Here is a 16,320-nt window from a genome sequence, read left to right on the forward strand (position 1 = left end):
TTTAGGACTAATTCCATCAATTCTTCATGTCTGGTTTGGTTTTCCAAGACTTCCTGTGTCTAGGGATGCTTCAAATGAGGTACCTTCAATTTATTTTTGAGTGTTGCAATGTCATCATTCTTTTTCTTAATTAGTTGCTCAGTGGCTTTGATATCTTTGGGATCATGTCCCAATTCAGTCACTAAGTCTTCCAAAGACTTGATTCTAGTGTCTTTGGCCTGTGAGGAGGCCTTCTCCAACTGATACTGAGCTAAGATATTGGACAATGAATTCTGAAATTGATGGGAAGCTATGGCTTTTACTATAAGGGTGGAGTAAATCATTTCTTCAGCCTGTTTATGAAATTCAATTTGGTCAATGGGATGAATATCCCTTGCCAATACCTCAAAATAGATCTTTTTGTAATCTGCTGATGTCCTTAGTGGTTGCATAGTTGGCTTTATGAAAGACATTTGCATCTTTCCTTCCTTGATGTCAAAAGTTGACATCAACCTGGTTTGACTGGCAGGTGTAATCTTGAGATACTGTGCATAAGACTATACCTTCAGTTTCTCATTTCTCATCTTGATTTCTTTGAACCTATCCTTAATATCCTTATCTTTATCAGCAGGTCTATTGAATGAGGAGACTTCTACATTGAGCTGCCTTTCTAACATTTGAGTGTACGAGATAGATGGCTCCTATGTTTCTCCAGATGGAGATGTGCCCCTACTCATGTCAAACTCAATATTAGTTACTTTTGTTGAGCCTTTTGTGTCTTCCTGTTCTGAAACAGGATTGAGCCTTGGCCTTTTGCTCTGGCTGCCTTCATACTACATATTGAATGTGTCCATGCCTGAAGTGGAGGCTCCCTCTCTGTTCCTCTTGGGATTCCTTTCCTCATTCTAAGGAGTCTGCAAAACTGTAGGGGTACTCATTGTTGCTTCTTTCTGTGGTACCTGCAGGAATGAGTTTTCATCAAGTTGTCTCTCTAGATAAATCAATGTATTTTGAACATCTACCTTTGTACTATCCCTATCTGAGAGTGTTCTCCAACCACTCAGATTGGTTGGCATATCTTTCTATCTTTGGTATGGGGTGATGAATGTAAGGCCCCAATTTTACCTTTTGTTTAAGTTTGGTCATAAACCCTTGAGGGTCATATCTCCACATGAAACTGTTTTGGAAATTCACTTTGTTGTAGAATCGGATCTTCTTCCTGCCCTGCTTCTCTAGAATTGTAAATAAAAGGGTCTAACTGATTTTTGACTTTGAATTGGGTCCTTTTCTTGGCTGAGACAAAGTTGACTTCGTTAGAGTTCATTATCTACCTATAATACTCTAGAGAAAATAACCTCATGGGGAGGAATTTGGGGAGTTTGTATGGGGCAAGTTGGCACCCATAGATTCTTATTTCAGTATGGTTTTGGTAAAGGTACCAATCTTCCACTTTACTTTGCTTGGACAACTGGAGGACTCTTTTGATCTATTGGCTTATTCTGAGTGGAGGACTTCCTGTCAGCATAGTCATGACTAGATGGAAAAGAGAGTCAATGAAGTCGATATAGGTGTATGGTGAGGAATACTTGTGGAACAATGGTGTCCAAAATATGACAGACCTGGGCTGGTCTCTAGTATCAAGCTTTTGAAGGGTGAAGGGAAATCTATTTGACTGATAATACAAAAACATATGGTATAGTATGGATGAGTATTTGAATACTCTCTCATTATGCATTCTAGTAAACTGTTCATAAATCCTCTCAGCTATGAACTGGGCATAATTGTACGAAGTAGCAGGAGGCTTTCCTGGGGTGAAAATAGTCTTGAAAGCCAGGATGAGCTCATCAACAAATTCATCAGTGGTGCAACCCAAAATGCATGATATCATAGTCACAATATGCTTGCCCCTTTCAGAGAAAATGTTAGAAACATATGGAGGGGAATATTTAGGAATATGCTTGTGTTCAACAATGAAAGTTTGAAATATTTGGGCTAGTCTAGAGGGGGTCAACTTGGTGTACATATCCAACAAATCCCTAATGGAGAGTGGGGTCAGGTCAGGACCTAGTTGGATTTGCAACATCTCATTAATTGATTCAGTTGTAATTGTGAACAAAACCTTTTGGTTAAGAGACATTATAGCTCTCTAGTTGTGAATGTAACAAGCATGGCACATATGGACAATTTCAAGAAAGATAGGAACTTGGGGAACTGGTATTTGGGCAAATTGGAGTCCCAAAGGCCAATGTCATTAGAATGGTTCAGATATCTGTCTTTACTCAAACAATGAATTTTGAGCAGCACCTCATATGCACTTATGTCTTTGATTTGAAAATACCTGTCCGCCAGGGGGAGGTGGTCTAGGTCCAAATGGGGTGTAGTGATAGGTTTGACATCCATGGCAACAAGGGCAACCATAACTCAGTTCTTTTGGATTTGAATTTGGCTTTCACAGGTTTATTCATAGGTTTTTGACGGAAACTGGAAGTTTTCAGAAGGGTTTGGGCATAGACTTTTAAATTTAAAGTATTTTCAATTAATTTTACTTAATTAAAATACTTTATAGACTGAACGCTTTCAAATTGGAAAGGGTGACTGGTAGTTTATCTTTAAATACCTGGAATTGGGTGAATTAGCTTCGAATTCGAGGTTCATGACAACTGCATATGTTTGAATGGCTTTGGTATGGACTGAGAGGTTGATTGAGGTCTCTGCAGCTTCTTCAGGAGTGGAATTTGAGGTTAATTGGTAAATTCAGCGTTCACAGGTGTCACACTAGTTTGCAGAGGCTCATAGAGAAAATGAGCAAAAAAAGGTGAAAAAGGGCTTCGCAGGATTTTTATTGAGCAACGGTTATTTTTTGGTGGGTAATTTCACATATGAATAGTAGGCAGTTTTTCGAGTTTGGCGGGTAGGCGGTTTCCCAAGCCATCACACCGCTTTTGTGGAGGGAGTGGTATTTAGGAGGGGTCACCTGATCTACTCCATTGCTCGACAGCTAGCAGTTGAGGGGCCGGGGAAAACCACCTTATCGAGCGGGTAAAGGTCAACCGTCGGGTGTGGCCGATATGGCTATGGGCCGTCGGATGAGTGCGATGATGATCAGACGACAGTCAGGTGAGGGAGGTGCGCGAGTGATAAGAGCATGGGATTCAGGGGAGCCTAGGGCTTTAATATTCAGCGGTTTGGGATTAATTAAGACTTAATCATGGGTTAAAAGGATTGGGCGAGGCTTAATTACGAGATGTATCAGTTTTGTTGGGATATGGGGTATTTTATATAGTTTATATTAAAAATAAGGGTTGGGATATTTATATAGGGGATTTATTTAATATACAGGAAAAGGTATATGGGGATTTATATAATAAAGTTAAAAATTAATATGAAATGAGCGGAGTGAGCATACCCTTAGCATAAATGTAAAATTTGCGCATTTTATTCACATACATTTCATACTTAGGATAAAACACTTTTGTGGGTTTTTTGAATGAAATAGAATTTAATGTGGGGTTTTAAACTTTTCCTAGGCAAATGAAGTTTATCCTTAGGAAAAGGGGTTTTATTAGGGTAATGAAAGGAAATGAATTTTATGAAGGGGATTCTAATACTTGATGTCCATAATTCATTAAGTCGAGGGTCCAGTCCCACTAAAAGTCAGAGAAATTCTCTGAGCCTTTATGACTTGAAGGATATAAGTACTAGAACTTACTTGTGAATGGGAAATTAGTAAGTAAAGGGGTAAAAAGAATGAAGGGGAGTTAATTAAATAAACTTGTAAACCATTGCTTTTTTTCCTTCTTAAATTCTCATGTACATTGAAACATATAGTCAAGCATGATAAATGTGCTTTTATCCAATCATCTTTATACTTCAACAACCTTTCTTCTACTTACCCATTACTTACCCTACCATTTTTTCTTCATTTTATTTGGGTGCATTTAGACTAGCAAACCCTTATCATTCAATTTTATTTTGAAAAGTAGATTATCTACTTTTAACCTTATATCATCCAAGGGCTCAGATTAAACTGATGAGCTCCTTTTATTTTCTCTACCTATCTAATGATCTACCAATATTAAACTGTTTGGTCAGATTTTATTCTCTAACTATAAACATAAAAATTGAAAGCATGAAATAGCCAAGATTAAACAATTTGACTATCATGGGTTGTGGCATGTATGAAAAGATGCGCACAACCATTATTTAAAATAATAAAGCAGGGAAATAGTAGTGCCATTTAGACTAGCACACTTTCATGATCTATTTTCTGTTTTTTTTTTTTTTTTTTGGTTCATATTTTTCATTTTTTTATCTTTTCTTATTCTGTTTGTCCTTTGATAATTCTTTTAGGACATACCCTCTTTACATTTTTAAAATTTTTAATATGGAAAACATTTTCATAAAGCAAAGGTATGTACAATATTACAAGGCTCAAATGTAGCCAATTCAAAATTATGAATCCTATCACTATAGGACCCTAAAAGTGGCTCCACTTGGGGGTGGCATTTCCTAGTGAAATGTCAAGAACTCTAAATATCAATAGCCTTTGAATTGTTTCTAATGTTACCTTGCAAAGTGTCCCTCTATGAATTTGCATTATTGATACTTATGACAGTGAATATTTTAAAGCTTAGGGCCTTCTCTCCAGGCTTCAACTTCAAAGGATTACCATCCAATCCAATCTACACTCTTGCAATGTTATGTACAATGATGGAAAATAAAATGAACTATTGTAAGACAGTGGAAAATTAGTGCTTCAGCATCCTACCATTAACAGGTCCACCTGGTAGATCCGAACCATCTATGTTTCTCAAGAAAAAGGAATTGTTGCCTTTGTAGCCAAAAATGACATAAGGCCCTTGCTATATAAAATCAAATTTTTCTTGCTTTCCTTTATCTTCCCTCCTTGAATCCCACTTGAGGACTTGGTCTCCTATGTGAAAATCATTTGCTTTAGTCTTTTTATCGAAGACTTTCTTGATATTTTCCTAGATTATCTGTGATTTTACATAAAACTCTTCTCTTGTCTGCTGAAGGTGTATAATTTGGTTTATTCTTCTTTGGATGTCAGTCGGTTCCACCTATAGTTCTTGAAGGATTTTCATGACTGTCACTCCTAAGGATGATGGGAAAACTGCATCCATCCCATAAACCAGCTGATAGGGTGATGTTCCAATGGACTTTTTAGTAGTCAGTCGATATGCCCATAAGGCATTGGCTAACTTCTTGTTCCATGTCTTTTATTATCCTCCATTAACTTTTTGATAATATTGACCAAGCTTTTGTTGGATGAATCTGCTAGTCCATTACCTTGAGCGTAATAGGCTATGGAATGACCAAGGGTGATATGGTATTTATTACAGAAATCTATCATTCTTTTGGACTTAAAGGTTGCTACATTATCAATAATGAGATTCCGGGGACATCCAAATCTTTAAAGGATATTACTCTCTAGGAAGGTAATTATGACAGTGTCTGTGGCTTGCCTAGAAGTTATGGCCTCTATCCATTTAGTAAAATATTCTATGGTTGTTAGAATCCACTTATTCTAAGCTGAGGATGGGGGGTTTATTTCTCCAATGAAGTATAACCCCCATTGTTGAAATGGCATCTCAGTGGAAATTGTCTTAAGGGGTAAGGGTAACAGTTTCCTCTTTCCCTCAAACATCTGGCATTTGTGACAGGAGGTCACATGTTTTTTGACATCTGCAAACAAAGTAGGCTAGTAGAAACCAACCCTCAGAATTTTATCGGCAGTACTCTTCCTAAACAAGTGTCCTCTATAGTCCCCTGCATGAAACTCTTGCAAAACTTTGTCAGCCTCATATTTTAATAAACATGTTAAGAGAATACCACTACTGTCCTTCCAAAACAATGCATTATCTATAACACAATACCTTAATGATTTCATTTTTAAGAATCTAGATTTGGTTCTTGTTAGTCCAGGAGGAGCTTGTAAATTTAGTAATACAAATGTAATATCTACATACCATGGTGATTCAATAAAGGATTCACAGATATGTGGAGTTGCCATCTCCTCCTGATCATCCAAAACACTAATGAAGTTGATATCAAGGGCCTGACAGTTTGATTCAATTATGAGTTTGGCTAAACCTTTGCCTTTGATGAGCTTGGTAGGTTTTATCTCTATGTCATATTCCGATATTGTGGCAATCCAGTTGCCTCTTTTTCCTTAAGGCCCATTTTGAGTCAAAATGTCCTTAACTACAGAGTTTGGAACATAAGCAATGATGTGAGAGTACATAATGTATACTCTAAAATATTTGATAGCTTTAACCAAAGCCAATGCCTATTTTTCCATGATATTGTATTTTAGTGTGGCATCTCTCAAGGATTTACTAAACAATGCTATTAGCTATTCATATCCTTGATTGTTCTTTTGCAGCAAGACTACTGCAATGGTGTGTTTTGAAGCAAATGAAAAAATAATAAAATCTTTGCTAAAGTCAGGACTAATAAGGAATTGAGTCTTGGTTAATGCTTCCTTAATAGCTTCAAAGGATTGTTTGGCCTCCAATTTCCACTTGATTGATGAGTCCTTTCTAAGCATGTTATTTAATTCCCTAATTAATTCTGCTAGAATTGAGATGAATCTCCTAAGAAATTTAATCTTACCTAGAAATGATTGTAGCTCTTTTATGTTTCGGGGATGGGAAATGGTCAAAATGGATTCTATTATAACAGGGTCTATCCTAATCCCATATTTAGATATGATGTGTCCTAACAACTTTCTCTCTTCTACACCGAAAAGTGTTTTTTTAGGATTTAAAGAAATCCTAAATTTCCTGCATTTTATAAATACTCTTGTAAGATGGTCTAAGTGTTCATTGTCTAATTTAGAGGAAACTGTGATATCATCCTAGTATACTACCAAGAAATCATGGATTTCTTTGGCAAAAGCTATATTCATAGCTCTCTGAAATGTGGCACCTGCATTCATTAATCCAAAGGGCATCTTCAAATACATGAAGGTATCCCAAGGAGTAGTAAAAGCATTTTTAGGTTGGTCCTCAGGTTGGAATAATACCTGGTTATAGCCAGAGAATCTATCTAACAGTGAAATCCTAGATGAGCCCACTACCCTTTGCAATATATGGTCCATTTTCTGTAAGGGGTAGTTGTCTTTTAAAGAAACCTTGTTGAAGTTTCTAAAATCTACATAAAGTCTAATTTCACCTGTCTTTTTCCTAGTTGTAACTAAGTTTGAAATCTAGTCTGAGTATCTAATGGGTGCTATTATCTGAGCATCAACCATTATTTTAACCTCTTTTTCTATGGATGGCATAAGAACTGGGTTTATCCTTCGAAGTTTCTGTTTGAAAGGTTTATGATCTTCTTTTAGAGGTATTTTGTGTTGGATTATGCTAGTGTCATAAGATTTTAAGTCTTCATAACTCCAAGCAAATACATCCTGGAACTCTTTAAACAGATTTATATATTTGACCTTTTCCTCTGGGGGTAAGGATTTATATATCTTAATGAGCTTTGGATTATCTTCAGTTCCTATATTAACTTCTTCTATGTCAGCTCTTAGAGGTTCCATCTTGGGATTTCTAGCTACATCATTAGAGTCAAACAAGTTCTCTAAAGTTACTAATCCTTTAGGCAAAAAGTTATCTTTCAAATTAAGAATATTAGGATCATCATCCATTATTTCATCTATCTCTACATTGTCTAAACTATCTATTTCTACTTTAGTAAATTTAGTTGGTTTATGTACATCAAAAATATTTACATCTAAGCTATTTTCTACATTAGTGTCTATTGTATAGTCAGTATCTATCTTACAGTTCTGAAATTCACCTTCATTGTTCATGAAATCATAGATCTGGGAGTCCTGGGAAAAGATCTGCCAATACTTAAGGTTGTCTGGTATAATAGGCCTGTGTCTGATCTTGGCAGTGTACTGGTGGTTTGGTTGAAATGGAAATTTACATGTACTAGAAAATGTAGCCAGACTGTGGGCCTGCATGTTTTATTTCCTGGGAATGGCAGTAAATTTTGATTCCTGAAGACCCTTGCCCAAGTCTAAAACAATATCCCTATATCTACCAAGCCTAGGGTTGTTGACAGAATATTCACCATCGATCTATTTCATAATCAACTCAGAGTCTCCCATGACAGAAACTCTTTTGGCTCTCAATTTCCTAACCAATTGTAACCCTAGAATCAGGGCTTCATATTCAACCATGTTATTGGTACATTTGAAATTCAGTCTGAAAGCATGACCCTCAGCATGGTAATTTTCCATATTATGGATCCAGACACATGCACCAGCGCCCAACCTATTTATAGACCCATCAAAGTCTACATGCGAAAGTGACTCATGGAATATGTTCTCACTATCAGCTATTCTGTACTTAAGGTCTTTGGCTGTGATTTCCTTTTTATCAGTTTTTGCATTGTATAAGATGAAAGAGTCCATATCTGAGTGCATGGAGTATATGGGAAAGTTTTGGGGCTTCTCCTCACTACTAACCATGTACTTCATCAATGTCTCCCTATATAATTTTCATGGTGTTTGGTCAATTTAGTGATATCTAAATTGCAACTTTTAAATGTCAACCCGGGGCTCGTAAGCTAATGAAGTGAGGTGTACTATATGTACTTAGATAACCTTTTCTTAATCTTTTGTCGTTTTTATCTTTTTAGTTTGTTTTTGATTTATCTTTCCTGATGTGATGTGATGGAGATGTAATCAAGCGAGTGAATGTGTGTGTTTGTGGTGACTTCTAAATGATTTCTTGAAACTTAAAGAGTATTCTAAAGAAAGCTTGAACAATAACTGAAATGAAATCAAAGCTTTAAAGGAAAGTAAAGGCATCAAATAAAAGACCAATGGCATCGGCCCAGTACCTCTACTGCTGATGAAAATGAAAATGAAAATGACATCTACATTAACTCAATTAAAAAAAAACAAGAACAACTACTTTAACTCTTCAATTAAATCTTAAGCAATGTAAAATCTAGGTGAAAAATCACACCACTTAATTTTCCCTTAACCTTTCTGCCTTCAGCTAGATTGATCATGTAAGAAAGAGTTATAAGAAAGTTAGCAATGTGAGTCTTAAAACAAAATAAACCAAGCTGCACTAAGTGATATTTTGGCTCCACTAAAGTTAGTTGATTATGACAAAAAGAGCCATCAAAAGATGAACAACTTGATAAGCTATGAGCAGAAAGTAAAGTGCAAACTAAAGCAATGATAGTAATGAAAATAAAAAATAAAGATCAGCAGTCGAGATAAGATGATCACAAATTCCACTAGTTGTAAAAAGAGAAGAAAGAAAACTGTCCCGGGCTCCTAAGAAATCTGCAAAAACACACTGATCAGTCATGAACAAAAGTGCAGAAATGTAAATCAGCATAATTCAAAGTTTATGTACACTAATATACATGTTGAAAATTAAAATGCAGCAATTCATAAAGGAAACTATACATTAATATACATGAAATCAGAAAAAGAAATGCGAGAAAGTAAAAGTAAATCTACTGTACAGTGGCTGTACCAGACAAGGGCCCTCCACCTACTTCATCCAATCCAAAAGATCAGTTACATGCTTAGAAACAGAACGGTCTTCTCATGTATTAACAGCACATATAAAAAATACAGTGGGGAGCTTACAAAATGCTTATAAGAATATGTCTCAACAGAGTTTACAACTGATTACAAAGACTAAAAAGACTAACTATCCAGCATTTAGAGACGCTTTATTTATAGCAGAGAAAGCAAACTAACTTAACGCAAACTGGGCTATTCTATCAGCTGTGTAAAAACACGTAATCTGGCACTTTCCTCGGATTTAGGCAACAGTCGTTATGGGCTATCAATCTTCTGTTTGATTCTTGTTTCCCACGGTCCTCGTGGCTGAGGAAGAGGCCAGCTGTTCTTTACGTGCTCCAAAATGAACACGCAGAGCCGTGCCACCGCCAATGACTTCCGTTTGATCGTTTTTGCTTCCTCGTTGACCACGGGTTTATATGACCGATTTGGGTGAGCTGGAAGGACACACACCATGTCCTTGGTTCCATGAACTTGCCCATGCGGCTCTTCTACCCGGAGGACACCTGGAACATAGCATTTAAGAAAACAGCTGCGGAATCCGGGGTTGGCTGCGGAAACTGGGATCAGCTGCGGAAACCCTGTGTGAGCTGCGGAAACGCAGCATTTTGAACCAAAAATCTAAACCAACAACAGTCATTAGTCATAATTAGAAAATCATGTAAAAAGTCCTATAATACAATGATTTGAGCAATTTGATGAAGGAAATGAGTGGCAAAAGAAGGAAATGAGTAGGAAAAGGAGGCTGAGAGGATGTGTAAAGAAGTGCAGGTTTGAGGCTCAACATACCCCCACTGTGAAGGTGTTGCATGTCCTCATGCAACCAAAACTTTGTCATTGTTTTTTTTCAATCCATATGCTCAGATGCTTCTACCAAAACATCCAGCCTTCTTCTCTTTCTTCTTGCTGCCAAAATTGTCCTTGGTTTTCTAACTAAACACCTAAATTTCAAATTGATCAAGGCCCTGCTCAACTTCTTACATTTTCTCTTCAATTTTCTGTTCTTCTTCTACCAGAGTCCTAAGTGAAGCATGGTATTGTCATGGACAATTTTGTCCACCTTGCTTTGTTCTTTCAATGCTTTGTTTTCTTGTTTAATATGCCGATTCAGGACTTCTAGCTCAAACACCTCCTGTTTTAAAGATTTGACCTGTTCATCAAGGGGCAATATAGTGCTTGGACCTGCAACTGATTGCTCCAAGGTCTCTAAGTAGTTATAGGCTTCTTGCTAGGTAGAATCAACCTCAGGTGTTGTTCTCGGCCTGAACTCAAATTCTGATAAAGGAGGACTGTTTTCTCTTTCCTGTTGAAAAGGACTCTCCTCACGTGGAGGACTTGCCTCTATAACTTGCTGAGCTGGACCTTTTTCAGGTGTTCCTAATTCAATGAAATGTGATTGTTTAGTCACACTCGTTTTTCCTTTAAGTCTACTGCTTCTTCTCACTTGTGCACTAGTGCTCTTTTGCTGGGCACTTTGTTTTTCTTTTTGTTTCTTCTTTGAGAGGGCAGCAGCTTGAAGTTGTGCTAGTCTATCAGCCAAGGTTTGAGAGTCTTCTTCTACTGAAGGTTCAGGTGATGGATGTGATTCTTGAACAATTGTTTTCCCTTTATCCTTTTTCTGCTTCTTAGTTCTGGCTCCCTCCTCTTCTTCTTGAGAAATTTCTTGGGTTTCTACTATAGGAGGATCTTGGGCTGCAACATCTTTTCCTCTTCTCCTACTTCTTTTTGGGATTCTAGGGGAGCTGCTAGAGGCTTCAGTTACCTCTTGGAAATGGTTTCTGATTAGAAACTTTTCCCATGTATCCTTGTTATTTTTCAACTGCTCTTCAATCAAAATTCTAATGAACCCATGATGATACAAGTGGGATTCAATATGGCCTACATGCTTTTGGACAGCGAAACTCATTTTCTTTAGGCTTGCTAATAGAAAGTAGGGTAAGTTGAGGGCATGGCCTTCTATGAAATTCATCATAATTCTTGCATGGTACATATACATAGTGCCAAAGTGGCCCTCACATGTGATAAACTTTTGAACAAGCAATAACAATGCAGTCCATTCTTCCTTAATTACATGCACAGGAATCCCTTTAGTGAATATTGAAGTGTCCATACCTGGGTTCTTAAGCATGTTTTTCCATTCCTGATCTTCCACTCCTCTGTTCTTGAACCATCGTTCTCCTTGCTGAGGTAAACCGGTTGCTGTGGCTATGGTGGTCTCTGTTATTGTGAACTTCAGGTCCCCTACTTCCACGATATTTCCATTGAAGGATCGGGCAAATGCCTTCGTTACCTCTTTATTATACCCTTTGAATTTTTGAATAAACTTTAACCATTTTGCTTTCTGTAGTGCCCCCTTCGTCTGTGGATACCCTTCTAAATATTTCGGACCCTCAGGTTCTGCTCTAAGCAGCTTCCCCATCTTCGGCTCTCAACTTCGGCTGAAGCTTTGACTGTGTGTGGATGCTCAAGGAGGATGCTCACGGAAAAAAAACACAGGTGGATTACGGCTGTAAGTGGAGTAGCCGATGCTTACGGGAAAAACACAGGTGAATTACGTCTGTAAGTGGAGTGGCCGTAACGAAATGTAGGCGTATTGCAAAACTGTAATTGGGGTTTGAACAGAGATGTGGAGTTTGCAGCGGAAACGAGAGTGGAAATGGTGTGAGTACGAGGGAGTAGAAGACAATACGAGAAATGAGTTTGATGCATGCGGAAATAGAGTGATAAGTGGACGAAATAACGGCCGAATCCTTTAGAGTCGGGTGGCTTACACACACGTTTCAGCGTTGGCTGCGGAAATGATGGTAAGGAGAGTCGTGGTACATTGGGTTACGTCACAGAGGTACGGCCAGTAATGGAGGAGCAGCCTCATCCCAAGTTTTGAATAAATGATGATTAGAGGACTGTTAGAGAGGTATGAGGTGGATTAAGCATTACCGTGGAAGAGAAGTGGGATGATCTTTTCCTAATCATTGCATTTAGTGGCTCTTTCCACGATTTAATAATTATGCATAAAATGACATTAAATTGTTGTTTGGAAAAGATTTTGATCATACCTTCATGAGTTTGCCATGTGTTGATTAAGGTTGCTGATCCATTATTGCTTTTTGACCTTGCAGATGCCTCATATCCTTGCTGCCCTTGATGATGATGATACCTCTGACTGTGATTTTTGAAAACAGAGTAATCCCAGTTGTAGAGACAGAGTGTGCTGGCTGCGGAAACTGGTGTTATCTGCGGAAACGGTTCCCAGCTGCGGAAACAGTTCCCAGCTGTGGAAACTAAGACAACACTCCTTTCACTTCACAAAATAGTTAGAAAAAGAACTAACTGAATGAAATAGTCCTGAGAGGGACTTTTATTGATGGAATGGAGTGAGATGAATGAAATGGAATGAAAATGAAGTGGAATGGAGATGATGGGATGGATGAACTGAAATGGCAAATGAGATGGAAAGAGAGAGAGAGAGAGATTTTTTTTTTATTTTTTTTTTGGAAAATACAAAGTGTCAGGTGCCCCTGATTTTCACCTTATATTTTCTGCATAAGATTGCCAATTCAAGATTGGTTTTCAGGCTTATACAAGAGAATTTTTTTCTTTTTTTTTTTTTTTTTTTTTTTTTTTTTCAACTGAAAGAAACAAAGACTAGGCTGATGGAGGAGAAGAATTCTTCTCCACCAGCCTCATTGCAGAATCTTCTTGGAACATTTTAACAAATTCCTCCTTTGAGAGTGGCTTGTAGTAGACTTTCAATCGGTGGCCATTAACAATGAGAGGAGTCTGAAACTCATCAATGGTCTTTACTCGAACTGCTCCATTGCTAAAGACTTCATCAATCTCATATGGTCCAAGCCAATGAGTTTGAAATTTTCCTTTGAAGTCCTTAAACTTGGAATCAAACAATAGTGCCCAATCTCCCTTCTGAAACTTTTTCTCCTTGATATATCGATCATGCCACTTAGTTCTTTGGTGTTGAACTAGATCAGTCCTTAAAATTGCATCTTGTCTTATCTCATCTAGCTCATTTAGCTGCTCCATTCTGTGTTTTTTGGCTTCTGATAGATTCATCCCCAACTGAACTGCCATCTTGAAGGTCTTGATTTGAAACTCAATGGGGAGCAAGAATTCTTTCCCATAAACAAGTTCATAGGGAGAATGTCTTGTTGTGTTCCTCCATGTAGTTCTATAGGCCCATAAGGCTTCAGGAAGCCTTTCTGCCCAATCTCTTCTATGGAGATGAACAGTTTTGGTGATGATACTCTCAAGAACTTTATTTGTGGATTCCACTTGACCATTTGCTTGCGGATGGTATGGAGTAGATTTTCTATGCTTAATTTTGTATTCTTCCATCAACTTCTCCATCAAGTTAGATGTAAATTGGCTTCCCCGATCTGTTACAATTTCTCTTGGGACACCAAAACGAGTAAAAATATCCTCAAAAAGAAATTGAACAACTGAATTTTCAGTGGCAGAAGGCAATGCCTTGGCTTCTACCCATTTAGTAACATAATCAGTGCAAACCAATATATACTTCTTTTGTTTAGATGGTGGATTGATAGGTCCAATGAAATCTAAAGCCCATTTTTCAAAGGGTTCGATGAGTACCTGTGGTTGTAATGGCATTTCATTTGAAAGAGTTGGTCTTCCACCTCTTTGGCAGCTGTCACACCTTCTAACATATTGTTTTGCATCTTTGAAGAGAGAAGGCCAATAATATCCCAAAGAAAGGATTTTATAGGTAGTCCTCTTGTCAGCAAAGTGTCCACTGCACGGTTCATCATGACATGCCTTAAGGATGTCAGGCATTTCATCTTCCCGAACACATCTTCTGATCACACAATCTAGCCCTGTTTTGAACAATTCATTAGAAATCCATGAATACTTTGAACTTTCCTGAATGATTTTCCTTTTCTCATTAGGAAATAAGTGTGGAGGTAGCTTCCCTGTAACCAAATAGTTAGCAATGTCTGCATACCAAGGGGTTTTAGTAGTTATTGCAAACAAATATTCATCTGGAAACTTATCCTCTACAGGAGAATCTTCATTAGTATTTTGGATTCTAGACAAGAAATCAGCTACTGTATTTTGTTTCCCTGGTCTATCTAACACAATAATATTGAATTCTTGTAAAAGTAAAAGCCATCTTGTAACTCTGCCATTAGTAAAAGGTTTATTCATGAGATATCTAATTGCAGAATGATCAGTATGGACAAAAGTTTCATAGCCGGTTATATAATGTCTAAACTTGTTGATTGCATGAACAACGGCTAAGAACTCTTTTTCAGTCACAGTATAATTTAACTCAGTGGGAGTCAAATTTTTACTGGTGTAGTAAATGGCATAAGGAATTAAATCCTTTTGACCCAATACAGCTCCTAGAGCTGTATCTGAAGCATCTGTAGAAATATGGAAAGGAAGTTTCCAATTTGGCCCTCTCAGAATGGGTGCTTCAGATATCCTTGTTTTTAAAGCTTCAAATGCAGATTGGCATTCAGGATCCCATTTGAATTCACAGTCTTTTGTAAGTAATTTGACGAGCGGAGATGCTATCTTGGTGAAGTTTTCAATAAATCTTCTATACTACCCAGTAAATCCAAGAAAACTTCTAACATCCCTTTGACAATTTGGAATAGGTAACTTGGAGATGACTTCAACTTTTGATCTATCAACCTTAATCCCATCTCCCGAAATATGATGTCCTAAAACAATCCCTTCAGTAAACATCATAAAACATTTTTCATGACTTAATGAAAGATTTGTTTCTTTACATCTTATAAGGACTTTTTCCAAATTTTCTAATGCTTCTTCAAATGAGTTACCATAAACTGTAAAATCATCCATATAGACCTCTACACAATCATGAATTAGATCAGAAAATATTCCTAATACTGCCCTTTGAAATGTTGTAGGTGCATTACATAATCCGAAAGGGAGTACTCGGTAAGCAAAAGTCCCCCATGGACAGGTAAATGTGGTTTTGTCCTGATCTTCAGGTGCTACCTGAATCTGATTGTAACCACTAAAACCATCCAGAAATGAGAAATACTTTTTACCTGCTAAAGTATCTAATACTTGATCAATAAAGGGTAAAGGAAAGTGATCCTTCAAAGTTTCTTTGTTTAATTCCCTATAATCAATGCAAACCCTCCATTTACCATTCTTTTTAGGTACTATAACCAAAGGAGAAACCCACCGGATATCTGGAATGGGGTAAATGAAGTTTACATTAAGTAACTTTTGGAGCTCTTCTTTCACTATTTCCCTAAGGTTTGGATTCATCCTTCTTTGAGGTTGTCTGATTGGTCTACTATTTTCCTTAATATAGATGTGATGAATGCAAGTCTTCGGGTCAATACCTTTCATATCTGTATATTCCCATGCAAATGCAGTAGAATGCTTTTGCAAGATTTTGGTTAGCTCTTCCTGTTGTGATTTTTCCAAGTTTATGTTGATATTTAGTGTTTTTCCTCGAAAAATCTCAATGGCAGAACTACCAAACTCTTCCATAGAGAAAAGAGACATCTGTCTAGATGATAGACACTCAATGTCAGAATCCAAATGAAATTGTGTGTGGTCATATTCTGAAGATGGTTCAAAATTTTCTAATGTGTTCAGAATTTGACTATCTTCACTAATCTCAGAAATGGTAAAGACAGGTTGTATAGTATCTTCATCATCAACCCACTCATTATCCCCTATTTCTGTAATTGCTTTTGCTGGAGGATACAGATTGAACTTCTTTGTCGAATTACCATCAG

The sequence above is a fragment of the Pinus tabuliformis genome, chromosome 7 (genome assembly GCF_031772625.1).
Source record: "Pinus tabuliformis cultivar Carrire ecotype Pingquan chromosome 7, CPIR1, whole genome shotgun sequence".
NCBI lineage: Eukaryota > Viridiplantae > Streptophyta > Pinopsida > Pinales > Pinaceae > Pinus > Pinus tabuliformis.